Below are 21,364 nucleotides of genomic sequence, written 5' to 3'. Positions count from 1 at the left end.
ATAATTAATACATATAAGTAGCATGGCATTTACATCACCCAACATGGACAATCTATGCATATTAAACACACACACACACACACACACACACACACACACACACACACACACACACACACACACACACACACACACACACACACACACACACACACACACACACACACACACACAGTATATTATATACACACAGCCACACATGCATTTATATGGATGCATTCACACCCACACATTTATGTGTGTGTGTATAGATATCTATATATATAGATAGATAAATAGACGCGCATATGGATGCACACAGACACATTCGGTGACTCTGGTCTCTGAGTTTATCATAAGACATGTCTTAACTGTTGGGATATAAAGCAGCTTTCTCTATGTGCGGTGCATCCTTCCCTTATTCTTATAATACCTGTGGAGTTACATTGAATTGAGGTAAGAATATTTTTTTTTCTTATTAGTTTGCATATAGTGTTAAATGACATGTTACCAATATAGAAATGACAAACGATTGTTCACAAGCTTTGAAGACCACTTGAGTCTTTTATCTCCATAATTCACCCTTTCTGTTATTTTTCAGTATTTGTATTTGATGTAAAGTCACGGACAGATTTGAAGCAGTCATAAGAAATTCCAAGCAAATATCAGTGATCATCTTGTCCTCGACCTTTCTGCTTTACTTGCTATTATTAAAGCAATAGCCTCCCTGTCTCTGCGATTTGGGAGGAAATGCAGTCTGGCCTCTGCCTCATGAATGTAAATGCCAGTGTCGCTAATGAATACAATCTGCTATTGTCTAGGAATGCCATTGTTCCCTCAATTAGCACATTAGATGTCACACAGCAATAAATAAGGATAATACCCCAATAATCGATGATCAGCCAGAATTAACCCCTGCGCTACTGGAAGGGGAAGCAATGCATTCCAGGGGTTAGTGTATATACCGCTTCAAGCAGGTGGGGGATTACAATGCGTAGTAGTGGTTAACCCAGGGGTGGGCAACTCCAGTCCTCAAGGGCCACCGACAGGTCAGATTTTCAAGATATCCCTGCTTCAGCACAGGTGGCTCAGCCACCTGTACTGAAGCAGGGATATACTGAAAACATGACCTGCTAGTGGCCCTTGAGGACTGGAGTTGGCCACCCTTGGGTTAACCCATTCAGTCCCACATGGTCACTACTCTCTGACACTGGAAGGTCAAACTCAGTTTTGATCATTTTCTTATGAGATTTTTTTTTTGCAATGGATGACTGTAAATCAATACACTATTAGGGTAATTAATATTATGGTAGATTTTAAAGTCGGTCTATCTGAATTGCGTTCTGCAATGAATCCTCTAGCGGTGTTGATTTTGGGGATAGAACTTCTTGAACAGTTTCTTTTTGTACAAGCTCTGATTTGTTCTGTTTGTTATTGTTTTTTTACTACTGTACCTGCAAGAAATGTCACTTTGAAAGTAGTCCCCAAGTGAACTATTGATGTGAATGGATTAGCACCATTTTGGTTATAAAAAACCATGACAATGATAACATCCTATTTTCAATTTTACTTGATAAGTTTAATTTTCTTAATGAAATGTCTGGATAATAGATACATACTCATAAAACAGTGTTATGCCACCGCACGAAGGATAAAGGTCCCTAAATAAATTACAGAAACACACACACACACACACACACACACACACACACACACACACACACACACACACACACACACACATATGTGTGTGCAAAAAGGTACAAGGGGACAGGTACTCCAATTTAACAACAATATGGTATTTAATAACTTTCTCTATTGCCTCTTGAGAAAGATTCTTGCATAAGCCGAAATATTCAATTATTAAACACCACCCTTTTGCATTGGATGGTCTGTCCGTTTTTGCTATTTTACCTGTTTTGGACGGTTTGCATTCAGTACTATTAATGTTGTTTTGCTTCATTAGTGAGAACCCCCTGTTGTTGATATCTCTCTATCTATCTATCTATCTATCTATCTATCTATCTATCTATCTATCTATCTATCTATCTATCTATCTATCTATCCATTAATGACACACACATAGGTGTGTAAGGTGAGAACATTTCTGAACTAAGGCAATGAATTACCCATATAAAATACAAACAGTTGCCGCAGATAAGTTAGTTATTTACAGCACAAAGATCTATATCATAATAAAATCGCATTTTAAACACAGAAACACAAAATGCAGAGGCATTTTGATACTTTACAATTTCCCATCAAAAGGCCAAAGCAAGATTTTTTTTCTTCTTCAAATGAGCTTGTTTAAATAAAATGAGTTTGGCTACAGAATAAAAAGCACACGATAAATATAGCAGTTTATTATTAGATCAAAAGAAAGAAATAACCAGATTAATTTAATAAAATAATTAAATGTACTAAATTAATGATAACTCGTCAGTATCATTTTGTTGCAATTTAAAAACAAACAAACAAACAAAAAAAAAACACAACATGGACCAGTTTAGCAAATGAGCTGTGGTCAGATTTCAGGTTTGAGATTAGTCACACACTGTAGAACCATAATGTTTAAATCAACAGTGGGTAATGACAGGAAGTTACATTTAATTGGTATATTTAGTGGTGCTGATACAGCTAAAAGGGCCAACTGCACTGTAATAGAGAAGACCAGTGTCAAATATTACTGAGCTACTTCATTTATGTGGATTTTAACCCCTATCTGTGCTGAACTGAAGTGCTAAGCGTTCTGCTCTTGCAGTGGCTATGTATCAGAGGTCATATATATTCCCCTATCCTTAGAGCCAAAGTCTCAAAATAAACAGTAATTACTTATAAACCCAAAGCCCTAGCATTGATCACCCATTTTTGATATATAGGAACAAAATAATCATGTAAAGAAACCCTTCTCCCTTTATTCCCCAGCCAATCCAGTTAAGTGATTCTAATCACTTGTAGTTAAACCATATGCTCTTGATTTGTTTGGGGGGTGAGTTGTGTGTACTCTGTGTGACACTGTGTGACACTGCTGCCTGGTTATTGCAGGTTGGGTTAATCTGACTAATGAATGAACTCGTTAAAGGTGCCTGTGAGACCCTGAGCAGCTCCAGGCTCTTTAGGGAAATCGCAGTGAAAGCTTTAGCTTGCAGCCTTCTGTCAGGTGCCTGCCCCTTCTTGATTTGCATTAACACTGCACAATATTATGACATTGTCAAACCCTCAACCCAATAGTCATCACATGTATTTTTATACGTGTCACCAGAAAAAAACATAATGGCGTTACTGTACATAGCATCTGATCTTTTTATCTTTTTATAGCATATTATAGTATCAGTTCCTCATACCCGATTTTAAGTCAAAATCTTGTGAATAAAATTATTGAGCGAGAGAGAGAATGAGGATGGCAGGGTAAATAGTTATAGTCTGTGAGGATCCCTAGAGATCCAATATACTGGCACAGCACAAGAGATAATCACATAAAAGTGGTTTATTGTGTCCAAAATGCACACATATGCTCACGTTTTGGTCCCCAAAGTAGGGCATATGTGGGCATTGTGGACCCAATAGACCACTTTTATATGATTATCTCTTGTGCTGTGTAAGTATACACACACACACACACACACACACACACACACACACACACACACACACACACACACACACACACACACACACACACACACACACACACACACACACACACACACACACACACACACACACAGAGTTCTTCTCCAGTTCTCCACTGTATTACCTTGTGATTTGGGGAGGGCCCATGCAATGAGTTTTGTTGGAGTTAAATGACATAATATTATTGTATGTATCACATCCTCTGTATCTGTTGGTCATTTTTATCTTCCTCTTATTAGCATGAAAAAATCCACCAGATCTGAGGTGGCACAAATCCCCCTGACTGTCAATGTGTTCTGGAGCAACATTTTCTTCAATTTAACATTAACAAATCTTTCTTTGCATTAATACGCCCCCATAATTTTGTAGTTTTTAAATGTTTGCTTCCTTTCTAGATGTAATTGTAGTAGCTGATAATCCCCCCTCCCCTTTAAAGAGGCAATCCATGCAATATTGTATGTGTGTGTTTTTAAATAAATCAGTTCTGTAGTGCCACCTTTTTATAATTTTAACATTCAACTCTTAAAACCATTTTTAATGAGTTTTAATATACTGAACATCCTTTGATTTTTATAGCAGGCTTTAGCTACCTCCTCAGCAGTGCAAGATCTTTGTAACACTTTCCGGGTTGTGATAATTTGTTGAATTTAGTTATTCCCAGTAGTTTGAGCTGAAAACTGTAACAATAGATAATGTTACCCTAGTAGATAAGAATACATTGTAGCTGGTGTGTTACACTGACTGAAGGATTGATTTGCAATTGAAAGGTAGCCATTTAGTGAACCCTGAGAAATAGGATTTTGCGCATCAATCACGGGAGAACCAATTAATTGGCAGCTTAGGTAATTACTTTTCAATAAAGATAATGAAATGCTGCAAATATTTTACAAAAAATGTTTTTAAAAGATGCTTGGATTGCCTCTTTGTGAGGGCTTATTAAAGTCTCCCTTGTGCAGAATGTGAAAATATATATCAGATTTCTCATAGAAAATGAAAAATATTTGTCATTAGGTGGCATGGATGTTAGAAATCTGCATCAGTTTTGCAACAGAAAAACCTAAAAAAAAAAAAATAAACAAAAAAAAACAATTTGAATAGTTCAGATAAAGGGGCCTATGCAGTAACTTGCGAGAAGGCTGAATTTGGCTGTTTTATTGCGAGATTGGCATGTAGTATGCAGTTGATGGCGGTATGTGTGCGAGTTAACTGAAAAACGGCATATGCAATTGTTGCCGGAAATCAAGCGCCGGCGGGGTGGCGAGAATGGCTATTTCGCCATATTAAGTAGCACGCAGAATTCAGTAGATGCCGAGTAAGATCTCGGGGGTTCGCGGGAGAAACTCCTTGCGAGAAAAGCGCCAAAAAGCTGCGGCAATACAAGAAGGCACCAACAAGCAGGCGAGAGCCGAAAATTTCAGCTGCTAGTGACATTGTTGTGTCATTGTACTGTTGCTGCTGGCAGCGCAGCTTCAATTGTATTACATGTCATTCAGAACTTCTTACATGTCTTGTTTATAATAAAATACATTATTAATGTTAGCCAAAGGTGTCTGTCTTGTGAATGACAAGAAGCAGGTATGTTCCTAAAACTATCTATTGAGGGACAGCGCTGTGAAAGCCTTGCTAATGTCACTAGCAGCAAGAAACACACTGCTGTGAGTAACAGAATGTAAGGTCAAACTATCATGAGGTGATTTTTTCATGTTCAAAAGTTGCCGCCAAATTCTCCTTCAATACAGATGCATGACGTCATCCCCCTCTTGCTGCATGCACGGGTTACAGTACACACAGCAACTCACTGAAATGTACTGTTAGCTTTGCTACAGAGTCCAACACACAGACACAAATGTACATGAAATGTCACAAGTCACATGCACACATGTATCACCTCTTCACGTGTCAAAGAACAGAAGACACAACTGTAGCACTGCACCAGGTATGTTTCTAAAAGTATCTAATTAGGGACAGCAGTAAAAGGTTTGCTAATGTCAGTAACAGCAAGACACTCACTACCGTGAGTAACTGAATGCTATAAGCAAGAAGGAGGTTTTTTTTATTTATGTGCAGAGGTTGACGCCACATTCAAGTGACATACAGTCATCCGCCACTGACTGCAGGAACGCGGAGCGCTGCGCCTTGTACTCGCAACATGTGCAACTCACCAATTTTCCTCACAATCGCCATTTACTGCATTTAGCGGCAAATTCCCGGCAAACACAGGAGATGTAAGCGCGCTGCCGACACACACATATCGCAAATTGCTGCATAGGCCCCAAAGTATCTTCAAAGAACAGCAGTGAGACTCAGTACCGTAAATTTATATATTTTAAAAAGTGGTTAAATTTTACCAGCTAAACTGATTTGTGGGGCTGTACCACAAAGGGGGCACAAATAGTTTTAGTTGTTTCCTGTTATAATTATATGTATTGTATTTCCACTATGTTCTGTATAATTCTAATGTTAAAACTACTGTGCTATGCTAAGTGTTGCCACATTTAAGTTTTTATAATACGGGACGCCAAAATCCAGTTTGAAAGTGTGACGTCTTAATGAGTGCTGAATGATCTCCAAATGTTTCGAGCTGAATGGTATCACCCACATGACCGCTATATGCTCTGATTTTTAACATCTCGGCTCTTGAAACGAAAGAGTAACGCCTATAGGGGTGGGTGCCATGGTATTATGAGATATCCTACTTTATTATTTTAATAATTTAGTAAGGCGTTACCTATCACAAAAGTTAACTATTACACTCACATAGAAATCTATTACATCTTGTATGACTGATCTCTTTACAGTAATTTGAAGTTCCGGCATTTCACGTACGAGGCACTAAAATATTGGACAATTATGCGTCCCGACAGACGTTTCTGGGACAATGGGACAAGACAATGAAATAAGGGACAATCCCATATTTGGGGGGTCTGGCAACCCTAGCTATGCGTGTGGTGTATTTGCTGGCAAAGAGTGGCATTATATACACTTCACAAACAATATATTACATATATGTCACCAGCACTCATATGTGAAAGATATGACAAGGCATGATGATGAGTAAATATGTTTTACTTTACATAAGTAGAAAAAATGCAAAGAAGTAAAAAAAAAACTACTGACAAGTCTAAGCTACACAAACATAAAAAATAACCCGGAAATTAGATATCTCCAAGTTGCTTCTTTTCTAACAGCACTATGTGATGAAAACAATTGTCCATGTATCGGAAAATTAGGAAAGGAAACTAATAAACATGTGGCTGGGGGTTGTGTAGTTAGTTAGCATGGAGGAGTCTCGTTCGTTATCGGAATTAACCAGACAAATCGCTCCACCAACTAGGAATGGCCAAGCACCACCACCCACAGAATCGAGAAAGAGCTATCAATCTGTCAATCCTTTTTCGTGTCCGGGCTGGGTGAGGTTTCCATTCACAAACAATCAAAGTCATTGTAATGTTACTTCTGTTGGTAATTGACAATTTACCCATAGATTTAAACACCCTAAAGCAGGGCCCCGCTTCTCGGTGCTCTGCTTTTCGGCGATCCGCCGATACGGCGGCACCGAGAAGGGGGGCCGCCATGTTGAATCCTAAGTCGCGCATGCGCAGAACGGCGGAAAATGCCAGTTTGCGCATGCGCAGAACTGAAAATCGCCGTATCTGCTTTCCGGCAATTTTCACTATACGGCGGGTCCCTGGAACGAAACCCGCCGTATACCCGGGGCCCTCCTGTACATGTTTTATGTTAGTCAGGAAAGAGGTTAGCTAAAGAATGAACAAAATTACCCAAACAGTATGGATACCATGGAAACAATGTCATTTTTATTTTTTTAGACTGGTCTGATTTAAAAAATAAAGTAACTATCAGTCATCTACATTTAGCTTAATAAATATGCCACTTATACTAGTTTACTCTGGTCGTAGGAGGAACTATCACATAGTACACACCGGTTGGAAGAGGTTTCTCTCAAACAGTATAAAAGTCCATAGCAGAGTAATGATTAAAACCCAAAGTAACTTCAATTATGAAAGTCACAATTCACTCCCAGGGTCCTGGAGGAGCATTGATTCTTATTTATGAGGAGGATGAAGAAGTAATATGAACCAGTGATACCCAGGCAGCTTCATCTAGAAGACGAAAGACATGTGACCTGCAGAGTCCCAGATTATATTCATATTCAGCTTTATCAATATTTGTAGATTTTTTTTGAAAGATTTAGATGTTCATAAATTTCTTTGAGATAACCAATTCTCATTTTGTTTTATTTCCACATCTGTCCTGACATCCCATGTATCAAATTATGATAAAAGACACCGGCATGTTGTCAGCTGAGCTAACTAATGGTCAGACAGCCTTGGACTGCAACATACCTCCTGCCAGAGTCCAGTAATGATGTTCAATCTATATAGATCAAGTGTTGTTAATGACCTTAGCCCTATGGCCCTTATTCAATGTGCTGTGAAGCGGTCTCTTCCTTCCTTGGGAAGATTTCAGCACCAGTCAAATGAAATATTCCCAAGAAGGGGAAGGCGGCGTCACAGAATATGAATTAGGGGCCTTTATATCTGGATCTGCAGTCTATGTTCCGTATTCAATTAGCTGCGACTCACTTTACTATGTAACTATGTAACTTGAGTGGATGTGCATGCAATAATTATCTCTGTGTTACTCTGCTTCGCACCATACTGCGTATCTATGTGTTCACTGTTTGTCCTCTAAATAGCACACATTGCACTACAGGCAGTCCTCGGTTATCCAACGGAATCCGTTCTGGAAGTAGCGTTGGATAGTGAAACCGTTGGATTGTGAGTCCCATGTTAATCAGTGGCGGTGAGCGTTGGATAACGCATTCCGGCATCGAAAAACGGCCCATAGGCTTGCATTGTAAAGCGTTGGATATGCCATTCGTTGTAAAGTGAAACGTTGGATAGCGAGGACTACCTGTATAGTGTATGTGTTCTCCACTCAGAGGTGAGGGTTAGGTCAGGTATTCCTTTCTCACAATGTTGCATGTTTAATATAAATCCAATAGTTCGCAAAACCATGGCACTCCAATACTCACAAGACCATAAGTAGCTATATAGCCTGCCTATTCTCAGCCGCCGTTGATCCAGGCGTCCCAAAGCTGGATCCAAAATGTATATGCAAAAAAGTAAAAATCGGAAGAAGGGCACAGGAAACTAAATGTAGCGAAATAGGCTAACTCTGTGTTAATTCTCAAAACAAACGTAGAGCAGGCGCATTATTATTATTATACATGTTTATTTGTAAAGCACCAGTATATTGGGGGTGGGAGATGATAATGAAATAAACAGTTACATACAAATAAGGACAAACACCCACAGACAGATACAGAGAGGTAATGAGGGACACTGCCCGTGAGAGCTTACAGTGTAGAGGGTTCCATAAAGTAACGTTTCATGGACTTTAGCCCTTTCAACAGACCTATGCACCCATTACCTAACCTTAAATCTTACCTTATGGATGTACCTGGTCCAGGTATGTATTCAGAATACATTTGACTACATTTGGTTTCCTGTGACGCCTCCTTCACCTTGTTACTTTTTGCATGGACGTTTCATGATTGGGGCATGTAACCCTACATTGTGATACAGGGTCTTGTATTTGAACATCTGTTCTGAAACATGCTGCATACATAATTGGTGCTCTATAATAGAAGAGGTAATCCAAACGATAGAAGCAAGCACAACGGTGAAAAATTAGGGGGCTAAACACACACAGTAAAATTAAAAAATAACCTTTAATCCATGGTATGCAGGGAACATCAGTCAAGTGCTCTGACGCTTTTCGGGCAGAACGCCCTTTGTCAAAGAGTATGCTCGCGTCCAGTGTAGCCTGCTGAGTTATATTGGATCCCCCGCCCCCAACCGGTGAGTGACACGTAGCGTAGTAACGCGAGAACTCTGACAAACACCTCCGATTGGCTAAACCATCGACCAATCGGCAGCTCGTCCCCGGGTGCGCCCCCCCCCCCGCGGGAGCGGCGGATCCCAAACAATGGAGCAGGACCAAATACAATACACCTAATTCACAAACATATACAATTCATAACAAACAAACAAGTCAATACATGAACAGTTAAAACAGCGAACTAATCTAACACGTGGAAGGACAGAACAGGGTAGAGTAGTCTCTTCTCCCTTCAATCCCTGAGTCTGAGGAATCAATTTATCTATGTAGTAAACAGAATATTGCGGAGGACAAACAGGCGAAGTCTCGTAGATCATAGAGGGACATTGATATAGATACAATCTTATTCTAGATATTCAAAACTACAGATATGTATATGTATGCATAAACTAATTTAATAAGCACAAAAATAATTAATTAATTATTCCTAGCATACTAATACTGAACTATGGGGGTTACTACAAGAATAAGAATAAACATCATAGTATAATCGTAGCTAAATATTAATTGCTATGTATTGAGTAATCCCTTCATAACCAGTTAGTTGTATATCATGACTGAAGGAACAACTCTAAGGAGATGAAGTATAAGTCCATATAGTCTCGTATCCTAAAAACAGCAAAGAGAGATATTATATATTAGTCACAGAAATTGATCAATAAAGTAACCACATGATTCTATTTGACATAAAGACTCTTTTGTTAAAAGACTCTATTTTCCCTCTGAGTAAGCAGCACGAGATACTTAAGGTCTATAACAGCAATGGTATTGATATCAAAATTCATAGATCATAATAACATATACGTCTAGTTTATAGTGACCCCCGGATTAACCCATGAGCCACCATATGTAACAATCCTGTTGTTAAATAATCCAGATAGATTTTCTCAAAGCTAAACAGTGTTATGGAGATCATTTCAGGAAATGTTTCAATTCCCAGTCGATATTCATGCCCCTGGGTGCCAAGGTCCCAAGGGCATAAATCCACTGCATCTCCTTGCAATTGAGGAGGGTTTCTCTATCTCCTCCTCTTGCATTAATGTGTACATGTTCTATCGCACTAAAAGAGAACATACTTAGAGACCCCTCAGGACAGTGAGTAAAATGACGAGCAATGGGGAATCTCTCATCCTTATTTTTGATACTCCTCACATGTTCAGCTATTCTCACTTTAAGTGCTCTAATGGTCCTTCCCACGTATCCACTACCACATGCACATCTAAGAATGTAAATTACATGATTGGTGTTACAGATCATAAAGGAACCGATATTGTGTCTCTGACCTGTGTGTACATTTTTAAAGGATTTCATGGGTGTCCCTTATCTACACAGGTTACAATTACCACACTTAAAGAAACCCTTCAATGTTTTCTTAATGGTATCTTTTTCGGAGCAAAAAGACTTGGTGAAACATGGCTCCCAATGGTCCTCGCCTTTCTAAAGACTATTTTAGGATTGGATTTAATAGAACTCTCTAAATCTTTGTCTAGTCTCAAAATCTCCCAGTGTTTATTTAGGATATTTCTAATTTGATCGGCTTATTTAGAGAATGTGGTTACAAATATCGGTACATCTTTATTCAAGTCTCCTTGAGAATATGCCTTCCCCTTTCTATTGCTATATTTCATATTTTTTACTTTAACCATCAGTTCTGTTCTATCGGTATTCAATGCTTGATCAAAGGCAACTCCAATGTCACTGTCATTATAACCACGATCTCTAAATCTCAATTTAAGTTTTTCAGCCTCTACTGAGAAGGATTCTTCCGTAGAACAGATCCTTCTCAGTCTAAGGAATTGTCCTTTGGGGATGCTCCGAAGTAACGACCTAGGGTGAGCACTGTTGGCTCTGTTGACGCCTCCTTCCACCTTGTTACTTTTTGCATGGACGTTTCATGATTGGGGCATGTAACCCTACATTGTGATACAGGGTCTTGTATTTTAACATCTGTTCTGAAACATGCTGCATACATAGTTGGTGTCTATAATACAAAAAAAAATATTTTATTTATGATTGCAAGTTTATTCTGCATTGCAAATGGTACTGGTATACAAATGGAGGTGACATTATTCTCTACCATTAAGATATTAATTCGACTTTTATTGTCTGAGCAATAGGGAAATACAGCCACTTTCCCAAGGTCACAAAGAGCTGGCACTGGAATTAAAATTAAGTGTTTTCCATTTTCAGAGATGTCTTATATATCTATCCCCTAATCTTTCCCTTCCCTTTAATTAGTGTATTGTAAGCTATTTTTTGCCCAACTTCAGTTCCATCTCAAAAAGTATTGACAGTACAGTGGGGAATTTTGAACAGAATGGTCCCAAAGTAATGTTATTGAATTATACATAGTACAGATATAACAATATGCTGTACGTGACTTCAGATATTAAATATTTCTTGGTGTAACCTGCTGGTAGTGTTTCTTCCTAATAAGATCTAAATAAACTTTATACTTGTTACTTTATATGTTTCGTCAATTGGATGTAGCATTGGGCACCCCTGTCTTTTTTTTGTTTGTATACATTGGCCACGCTCAGTAGCACTCTTATTGACATAAATATATATATATATATTGTGGTGGGTGTTGGAGTTAGAGCGTGCTGGGAATGTGTGTGTTAATTTAGTTCCTGACTGGTAACAGTTGCTTGGAGGTAAGTGGCCCCTCCTCCCAGGGCTCACCCCTCCCCACCTTTTTAACTTGGGAGGTTCTAGCATTTTGCTGAATGGACAAGACTCATTGTAGTTGCTTCCCCTCATACAGAGGTAAAAGGAAGGGTTCACAGTTTTAGTGTTAGGACCAGCATTCATTTTGATTTACCTTGACGTGGTATGCAGGCTTACAACGCTTTGGCTAAAGGGTTTAACTAAATAACCAAGTAAATAATATTATTGTAGCCTTATTTCCCCCAGAACACAGGAAGCTACCAGTGCTGCTATTATACCTGTTGGCTCCAGGAGCCTGAGCCTCTGCCACAGAGAGCCTGGGGTATATTCTTACTATGGTGCAGCGCCTCCACCTGTGAGGAATCCCAGCAGAGCGGAAGCAGCCCCTCACAGGACACAATAAATGGAACATACACAGTGATACAAATAGAATAACCTTTACTGTAATGATATAGAATATGAATAGTATGACTCTCCCTCTGATAACTGTAGTAATTATGTCCACAACTACCCCACGCCTCGCAGGGCCTTTCTCCCCAGCAGTAATTCCCAGTACCGCGTGTCCCACACCGTGTCCACAGTGATGTGTTGTCCCTTGGTCACTTAACCCAACAGTGTCCCCAAAGAACCCACAGGCGTGATCAGCGCCTGTGTTGTACCGGAATGTTGGTGCACTTTACAGACTGTACCTGCCGGGCGCTCCAGCACCTGGTCCGCAGAGACTTTAAGAAGGATCCGACGATCCACGCTCATCCATGACGTCGTCAGGGGTGGTCCCACCGGGTAATATCTCTCTCTCTCTCTGGTGAGGCCTCGTCCCACACCTCTCCTCAGGGATTGCAGCGTCCACTGTGTCCCTAACAATCCTGCAGTGCTAAGGGGATCCGTTCCCTATCTAAGGCATGTCCCTGAAGCAACCACAATCTCATACAATGACTTAGGGCCTATCTGGGGCCTAGGGGGTATGTTGGCCTAGTGCAGAGGCTACTTGCCTCTCTGTCCCTCTGTCCCCTATCCCTGCCTCTGTCCCTCTGTCCCCTATCGGACCCTCTGTCCCCTATCCCTGCCTGTCACACTCTGACTAGCGTGGTCTCAGTGACTCATATCCCTATCTTGTCTGCAGAGATATCTCCAGTCCTATTGGCTACTGAGCAGCAGGTGACCGCCCCTGAGGCTCATGGAATCTGTAGTTCCCACTCCAGAGCCTGTTTCTATTGGCTGCTTTATTGCGCGCTATCTCCTGCACATACGCGACACATTAATGGGCGCCGCGGTTGTCGCATCCACTGCGCATGCACGAACTACACAATGGCAGCGCCCTGAGCGCTCGGGCCGCCGTGGAGCCTCCCAAGCACCGGAGCGCTCCCTGCACACTGCCCCCACCCTCTGGAGCAACCAGCTGTCCGTCGCTGACCCCAGCGACACCTGCACACTCCGGACACATAGACCCGCACCCGCGTAGGTAAGGTGGGTCACTGGAGCCCAAGGGGTCCGAGACTACACACCCCCCCCGGTGAAAACCACAGTGTCCCCGCTTGGGAACGCATACACACAATTATATAATGAAAAATGCAATACATAAGTATGGTACAAATATCACTCCACTTAGACAATGTTGTACAATTCAGTAAACATGTTAATCACGGAGGCCAGCTTAGCTTTTGCCTGCTGCTGAGACTCATAGTGGGGTGCCCCTAATTGATCATACTCTATTAGGTGAATGCCTCTCTCTATTAGGTGGACGCCTCACTCTCAGACTCCGACGAGTCTCAGTCTCTGCATCTTCTTCACAAGCAAAAGGTTCTGGGCTTGAGTCCCCATTTCTCTGGCAAGAGGTGAATCAGATAGCACACCGTCTTTATTAGGCACAAAGCTAGGACTACTAGGATTAAGAGGACGATTCATGGAAGTCGCTGGAGACAGGTCTTGGGGTGCAGGCCCATTACCCGGCGCTCCCTCGGGAGGTGCCCACCAATCGCTAGTGGATTCAGCAGAGGTTCCCTCCATAGGATCTTGATAGCTTATAGGAGTGTTGGTAGGTTCTTTAGGCTCAGAGTTATCAGTCACAGCTTCGGATTCCAAATCATCCCCATCCACTTGGGGTATGGGCAGCAGATGATTACGATGCCAAACCTTTACCCTGCCATCTGTATCCCGCATACGGTACACAGGGAGGCCAGGCATCTGGGACTCCACTTCAAAGTGTCCTTCTCTCCATCGATCTGCCAGCTTCTGCTTGCCGGGGATCCCCAAATTACGCAGGAGGACAGCATCTCCAGGCCGAAGTTCACGATAGCGTATCTTATGGTCGTATCTCCTCTTATTATTAGCATTCACCTGGGCTGCGGCTCTTTCGGCAAGCTGAAAGGCACAATGTAAACTGTCTTGGATCCGCTTCACATAGCGATAGTGAGTCGTATTTGGTACCCCATTGGTAGATACCCTTAGACGAATGTCCACCGGTATACGTGCCTCTCGCCCGAACATTAAGATGTACGGCGTGTATGCTGTGGATTTGTGCCGGGTGCAGTTGTATGCATGTACTAGTGCCCCGACATGTTTGCTCCATTCTCCCTTCTTGGAGTCTTTCAGAGTGCCTAACATATCCAACAATGTCTGATTGAATCTTTCAGGAAGCGCATCTCCCTCAGGGTGGTAAGGAGTGGTTCTAGACTTTTGAACGTTTAGCAACTTGAGCAACTCTTTGATAAGCTTACTCTCAAAGTCTCTTCCCTGATCAGAGTGCATTCGGTTTGGCAGACCATAGTGCATGAAATACTTCTCCTACTTTGGCCACAGTGACAGCTTTTTGATCTTTCGTAGGAAACGTTAGGGCGTAGTGAGTGTAATGATCTGTCACTACCAGCACATTGCCGATGCCTTTTGAATCTGGCTCTATACACAAAAAGTCCATGCAGACTAAATCCATGGTGCCGGAGCTTTTGAGGTGGCCCATTAGGGCAGCACGGGTGGGAAGTGTCTTCCTATGAATGCACCGTAGACATTTCCTTCAATGCTGCTCTACTGACTCCCGCATTTTAGGCCAGAAGAATCGATCTCTCACTAATTCAAAGGTCTTGTCCACCCCCAGGTGTCCGTAATCAGCATGCAGGGATCGTAAGACAAGATGTTGCAGATGCTGGGGCAGGAACAATTGTTGTCGGTCAGGTTGATTGTGATATTGAACCACCCAATAGAGGAGGCCGTGATCCATTTCAAATTTATCCCATTCTCTCATGAGGAGGGCCACAGTATCAGTGGGAGCTTGTTTCACCATAGAGGGATCATTTTTGTGGAGAGCCTCTCGGACAGCGTTAGCCACTGGATCACTTCTCTGGGCTAGTACCAATTCTCTCCATGTGAAGATGACATTTTGATTGAGGCCCATGCCGTCGGGGTGGCAGTAGGCATCGGGAAGTGCCTGAGGTCAGCACCCTAAAGAAACGGCTACTTGCAACTCTGAGAACACCACTCTGTCATTTGCAATGGCCGCAGTGGAACACAAAGCTTGTATTCCTGGTCCAGGAATTTCTTCCCAGGGGCCATCATTGGATATCTCACCCAGTCCCGGTCTTCTACATAGGGCGTCTGCTCCTATGTTTAGGGGTCCAGGCTTATATTTCAGAGTGAACTGATAGTTGGATAGGGCGGCTAACCATCTATGACCTGTTTCAATAGAACCGATTGTTGTTGGTTCTGACTTCAAAAGAGACCCCATATAAATAGTTGTGCAGCTTTTCTACGACAGCCCATTTGAGGACAAGAAACTCCAACTTATGCACTGGGTAGTTCTTTTCACTAGGAGTCAAACTTCTACTTGCACATGCCACTGGCCGCAGTCCAGGTGGATACTTCTGGTGTAGTACTGCTCCCAATCCGTGGAAGCTGGCATCCACATGCAGGACGTAAGGCTTCTCTGGATCAGCATAGGCCAGAACAGGGGCATCCGTCAGACTCTTGTTCAGTCCTTTGAAGGCCTCTTCACAGGCCAATGTACACCGATCCCCGAAGGGTGTTCGTGGGGTGGTATTCTTCTGTTTGGGTTCCTCCGGATAAACCTTCAGCAAGTTATTCAGTACTTTGGCCTTACTAGAGTACTCTTCTACAAACCGACAGTAATATCCACAGAACCGTAGAAAGGACCTCAGCTAAATCACATTGTCGGGTCTCGGCCAATTCACCCCAGCTTTCACCTTGGCAGGGTCGGTAGCCACTCATCCGCGCACACTATATGGCCTACGTAGATGACGGAGGTTCTGCAGAAACGGCACTTATCCAAGGATAGCTTCAGGTCTTCTTTGCCTAATCTGTCCAACACTTTCATCAGCCGAGCCTCATGTTCTTCATGTGTCTTCCCAAATACGATTATGTCGTCCAGGTAGACCAAGCACTTATGAGGAATCATGTCTTCAATCATCTCTGAAATGTGGCCAGAGCACCGCAAGTATCTTGGGGCATTCGGGTAAACTGGTAGAACCCCAGTGGACAGAAAAACGCTGTCTTCTCTTGATCTTCACAGCTCATGTGGACCTGATAATACCCAGATCTAAGGTCCAGTACGCTGAACCACTAATTCCGGCCAGCGCGTTGAGGATCTCAATTATTCGTGGTAGCGTATACTGGTCAGGTATAGTACGTCTGTTCAATGTTCGATAATCCACGCACGCACAGGTAGACGGACCCATTCTTCTTCCATACCACCACAATCGGAGAGGCGTATGGGCTTCGAGATTCGGTCACTATACCGGCCGTCTCCATTTCATTCAAGACATTCCTCACATCCTCCACTTCTCGGGGAGCTATACGTCTGGACCTTTCCCGAAAGGGGATGTCATCATTCAGACGAATCATGTGCTGAGCGTTTCTGCTGCATCCCACGTCCATTGCTAGTGGAGAACACTTCTCGTCGTTCTCCCAACTGAGCACATAGCCCCGCCTTCCATTCTTCTGACAGTGGAGACTCCCCGAAGTCGAACTGTAGCTCTTCTGGCTCTTCTCGCACACTAGCCGCATTTACTGTCACTATGTTGTCCACGGGATCCACAGGATATATCCTGCCCAGCCTTTGTCCTACTTCAAAAGGTACCAGGTGCAAGGAAGTATTTTGAATAGTCACCGTAATTCTCTTGGGGATGTCTGACGTCCACTCACGTACTTCGGGTATCATTCTGTATCCCCAATGAAGCTCAGACTCGGAGAGGGTCTCTAGCGAAAAGTATCTATCAGCTTTATTGCGACCGCAATACTTGACCATCGCCGTCATGTGTCTCACTCCCCCTAGTGGAATCTCTACTAACCCTCGTTCTTGGTTAAAGATTTCACCATACTCTTCTTGGGACGCTACCTTATAGCATTCATCCCTTAGGCAGGGATATATCTTCAGGGATGACAAAGGTAGCTCACCTGCTTCGTGAAGATAAGAGTGAATCACAGATCTCACTATGTCCGCGTTCGTGCCCAATATGATGGGTGCGCTGGGATGTTCTCGTGCCTCGGGGCAGACCAGGGCTTCCACCACCATGGGGTGTGACCAGTTAGTGTTCAACTGCAGGATGTCCACCTTAACCACCACTATCCGATCGATGTGGTAACTCAGACCCTACAACTTCATTTTTTCTGCCGCCTGCAAGGGAAGATGACTGAGGTGTTGGTCATAAAATGGTTGGTAGATGATAGTCACCTGAGACCCGGTGTCCAGTAGCGCTGAGGAATAGACTCTTTCCACAACGACTCTTATGAAAGCGGTGGGTCCTACCCAGCTTTAGGCATCTCTAAGTGGTGTATCTTCCGTGATGACCGCTGATTCTCCTCCACCCTCCTCGGGTAAGTCCGGGAAAGTGAGTGTTTGTTGTGCTTGGACCGTGAGGGACTTGGCACTTGTGGGGGATTTTTGGCGTTTCGGACAATCCCTAGCTATATGGCTCACTTGGCCACAGTGGTAGCAATGCTGTTTGCTGTATTGTCTTGGGCTGCTGGGTGACCGAGGCGTTGGCCTAGGACTCCTAGCTGAAGGAGCTTCTTTTGCCATAGTAGCCCCTGTGGCTTATTGGCTGGTTACCTCGTTGGCCTCTTCCTTACGAGAGCCTATGGTCTTCTTGGGGGTATGTAACCTAGTGTAGGCTTCATGAATTTTCACTTCATCCAGTAGATCTGCTAACGTAGGGGGTTCTACTTTCAACAGAGAGCGTCTAATCATGACTACGATATGATGGGTGGGTATGGCTCCCCGCAGAAATTGAGTGAGTCGATACTCATTCACTGCTGAGGCATTAATGACCTGACGGGAACGTAGATCACACAAGACCAAATGGATTCACTGTATAAAATCGGATAGGTCTTCTCCCTCTTTTTTCTGGAGGTTGTAGTATTTAGTCCATTGCTCACTCACATCGTCTTCCTTTCCGTAGGCCCGGATAAGGGAATCCATCATCTGTTGAGCCGTAACCTTCCCATGCTTGTCCTTGTACATCTTTATAGTGGTGGAAGCAGGAGGTCTTAGATATTCCATTATTCTCTGTTTCTTTACAGAATCGGGACAGGTCCATTCTTCCAGAACCTGTGAATTATATTCTTTCCAGACTTCGAACGCTTCCTCGCTAGTAGGAGTAGGCTTGACCCCTGAAAAGATCTTTTGTTTGCGATACGGCTGTGGGGGGGGGGGGGGATTATGGCTTGGACCCACCCAATTGCAGTATGGCCTTAGCTAGCAGTTGTATATCTTCCATTCTGTTGGAACAGGAGATATCTACGCTTAACGGTGGGTTGGAACATTCTAAGGCACTAAAGTCATCCCATAGAGACTCTCAGGAGGGGAGAGAGACAGTCTCGTAGTGACCTTTGTTAAGTCAGTGTGAGACCTGCTGGGCTCTATTTTTACAGGCATTTCTGGGTAGATAATGGGACAATGGGAACCTTTAGCTTCCTGAACCCATAAACTGGACGCCCCTTCTTCCTTTATGTCTCGCCCTACACTCACTAACATGGAGCACACACTCCATCACCGTCTGTGCAGCGATCCCGGACTTTTACGTCGCCCTGTATGTGGATATGCTGTCTTAGGGCATTGCGGATCTCATAAGAGAGGGCATCAACGGGTACTTGTCCCACAGTGAGTGCTCGGAGAGGCGGCACTTGCATCGCCAAGGCCCAGTCATACACCTCCTGGCGCGAAGGTGAGGATACTATTGAGTAGGACATAATTTATACTGATTCGGGCACCCCAGGTCTGAATCTCAGCAGCGCCTCCAAATGTAGCCCTGTTTCCCCCAGAACACAGGAAGCTACCAGTGCTGCTATTATACCTGTTGGCTCCTGGAGCCTGAGCCTCTGCCACGGAGAGCCTGGGGTATATACTTACTATGGTGCAGCGCCTCCACTTGTGAGGGATCCCAGCCGAGTGGAAGCAGCCTCTCACAGGGCACAATAAATGGAACATACACACAGTGATAAAAATAGAATAACCTTTACTGTAATGATATAGAATATGAATAGTATGACTCTCCCTCTGATAACTGTAGTAGTTATGTCCAAAACTACCCCACGCCTCGCAGGGCCTTTCTCCCCAGCAGTAATTACCAGCACCGTGTGACCCACACTGTGTCCACATTGATGCGTTGTCCCTTGGTCACTTAACCCAACAGTGTCCCTAAAGAACCCACCCTTACAGGCGTGATCAGCGCCTGTGTTGTACCGGTATGCTGGTGCACTTTACAGACTGTACCTGCCGGGAGCTCCAGCACCCGGTCTGCAGAGACTTCAAAAAGGATCCGCCGATCCACGCTCATCCACAACGTCGTCAGGGGTGATCCTACCGGGTAATGTCTCTCTCTCTCTGGTGAGACCTTGTTCCAGACCTCTCCTCAGGGATTGCAGCATCCGCTGTGTCCCTTACTATCCTGCAGTGCTAAGGGGATCCGTTACCTATCTAGGGCATGGCCCTGAAGAAACCACAATCTCGTACAATGACTTAGGGCCTATCTGGGGCCTAGGGGGTATGCTGGCTTAGTGCAGAGGCTACTTGTCTCTCTGCACGGACCCTCTGTCCCGTATCCCTGCATGTGTAAAGAGAATAGTCCAGGCACACGGTCTTATCACAAAGTAGAAAATGTAATCCAGCATAAATCCAACGTTTTGGCTGCACACAGGCAGCCTTTGTCAAGGTGAGAGCTGACGGACCCTCTGTCCCCTATCCCTGCCTGTCACACTCTGACTAGCGTGGTCTCAGTGACTCATATTCCTATCCTGTCTGCAGAGATATCTCCAGTCCTATTGGCTACTGAGCAGCAGGTGACCGCCCCCGAGGCTCATGGGACCTGTAGTTCCCACTCCAGAGCCTGTTCCTATTGGCTGCTGCTTTGCGTGCTTGAGCGACACATTAATGGGCGCCGTGCTAGTCGCATCCACTTCGCATGCGCGAACTACACAATGGCGGCGCCCTGAGCGCTCGGGCCGCCACAGAGCCTCCCAAGCACCGGAGCGCTCCCTGCACACTGCCCCCACCCTCCGGAGCAACCAGCTGTCCGTCGCCAACCCCAGCGACACCCGCACCCTCCGGACACATACACCCACACCCGCGTAGGTAAGGGGGTCACTGGAGTCCAAGGGGTCTGGGGCTACATTATTATTGAAGTATTTAAACTTTATACTTATTACTTTATATGTTTTGTCAATTGGATGTAGCATTGGGCACCCCTGTCTTTTGTTTGTATACATTGGACACGCTCAGTAGCACTCTTATTGACATAAATATATATATATATATAATGTGATGGGTGTTGGAGTTAGAGCGTGCTGGGAATGTGTGTGTTCATTTAGTTCCTGACTGGTAACAGTTGCTTGGAGGTAAGTAGCCCCTCCCCCCAGAGCTCACGCCTCCCCACCTTTTTAACTTGAGAGGTTCTAGCATTTTGCTGAATGGACAGGACTCACTGTGGTTGTTTCCCCTCATACAGAGGTAAAAGGAAGGGTTCACAGTTTGAGTTAGGACCTGCATACATTTTGGTTATACCTTGACGTGGTATGCAGGCTTAGAACGCTTTGGCCAAAGGGTTTAACTAAATAACCAAGTAAATATTATTAAATTATTTCAACTTTATACTTATTACTTTATATGTTTTGTCAATTGGATGTGCCATTGGGCACCCCTGTATTTTGTTTGTAT

Source organism: Ascaphus truei, chromosome 2, assembly GCF_040206685.1.
Source record: "Ascaphus truei isolate aAscTru1 chromosome 2, aAscTru1.hap1, whole genome shotgun sequence".
NCBI classification, from domain to species: domain Eukaryota; kingdom Metazoa; phylum Chordata; class Amphibia; order Anura; family Ascaphidae; genus Ascaphus; species Ascaphus truei.
Note: the sequence above shows the minus strand (reverse complement) of the source record.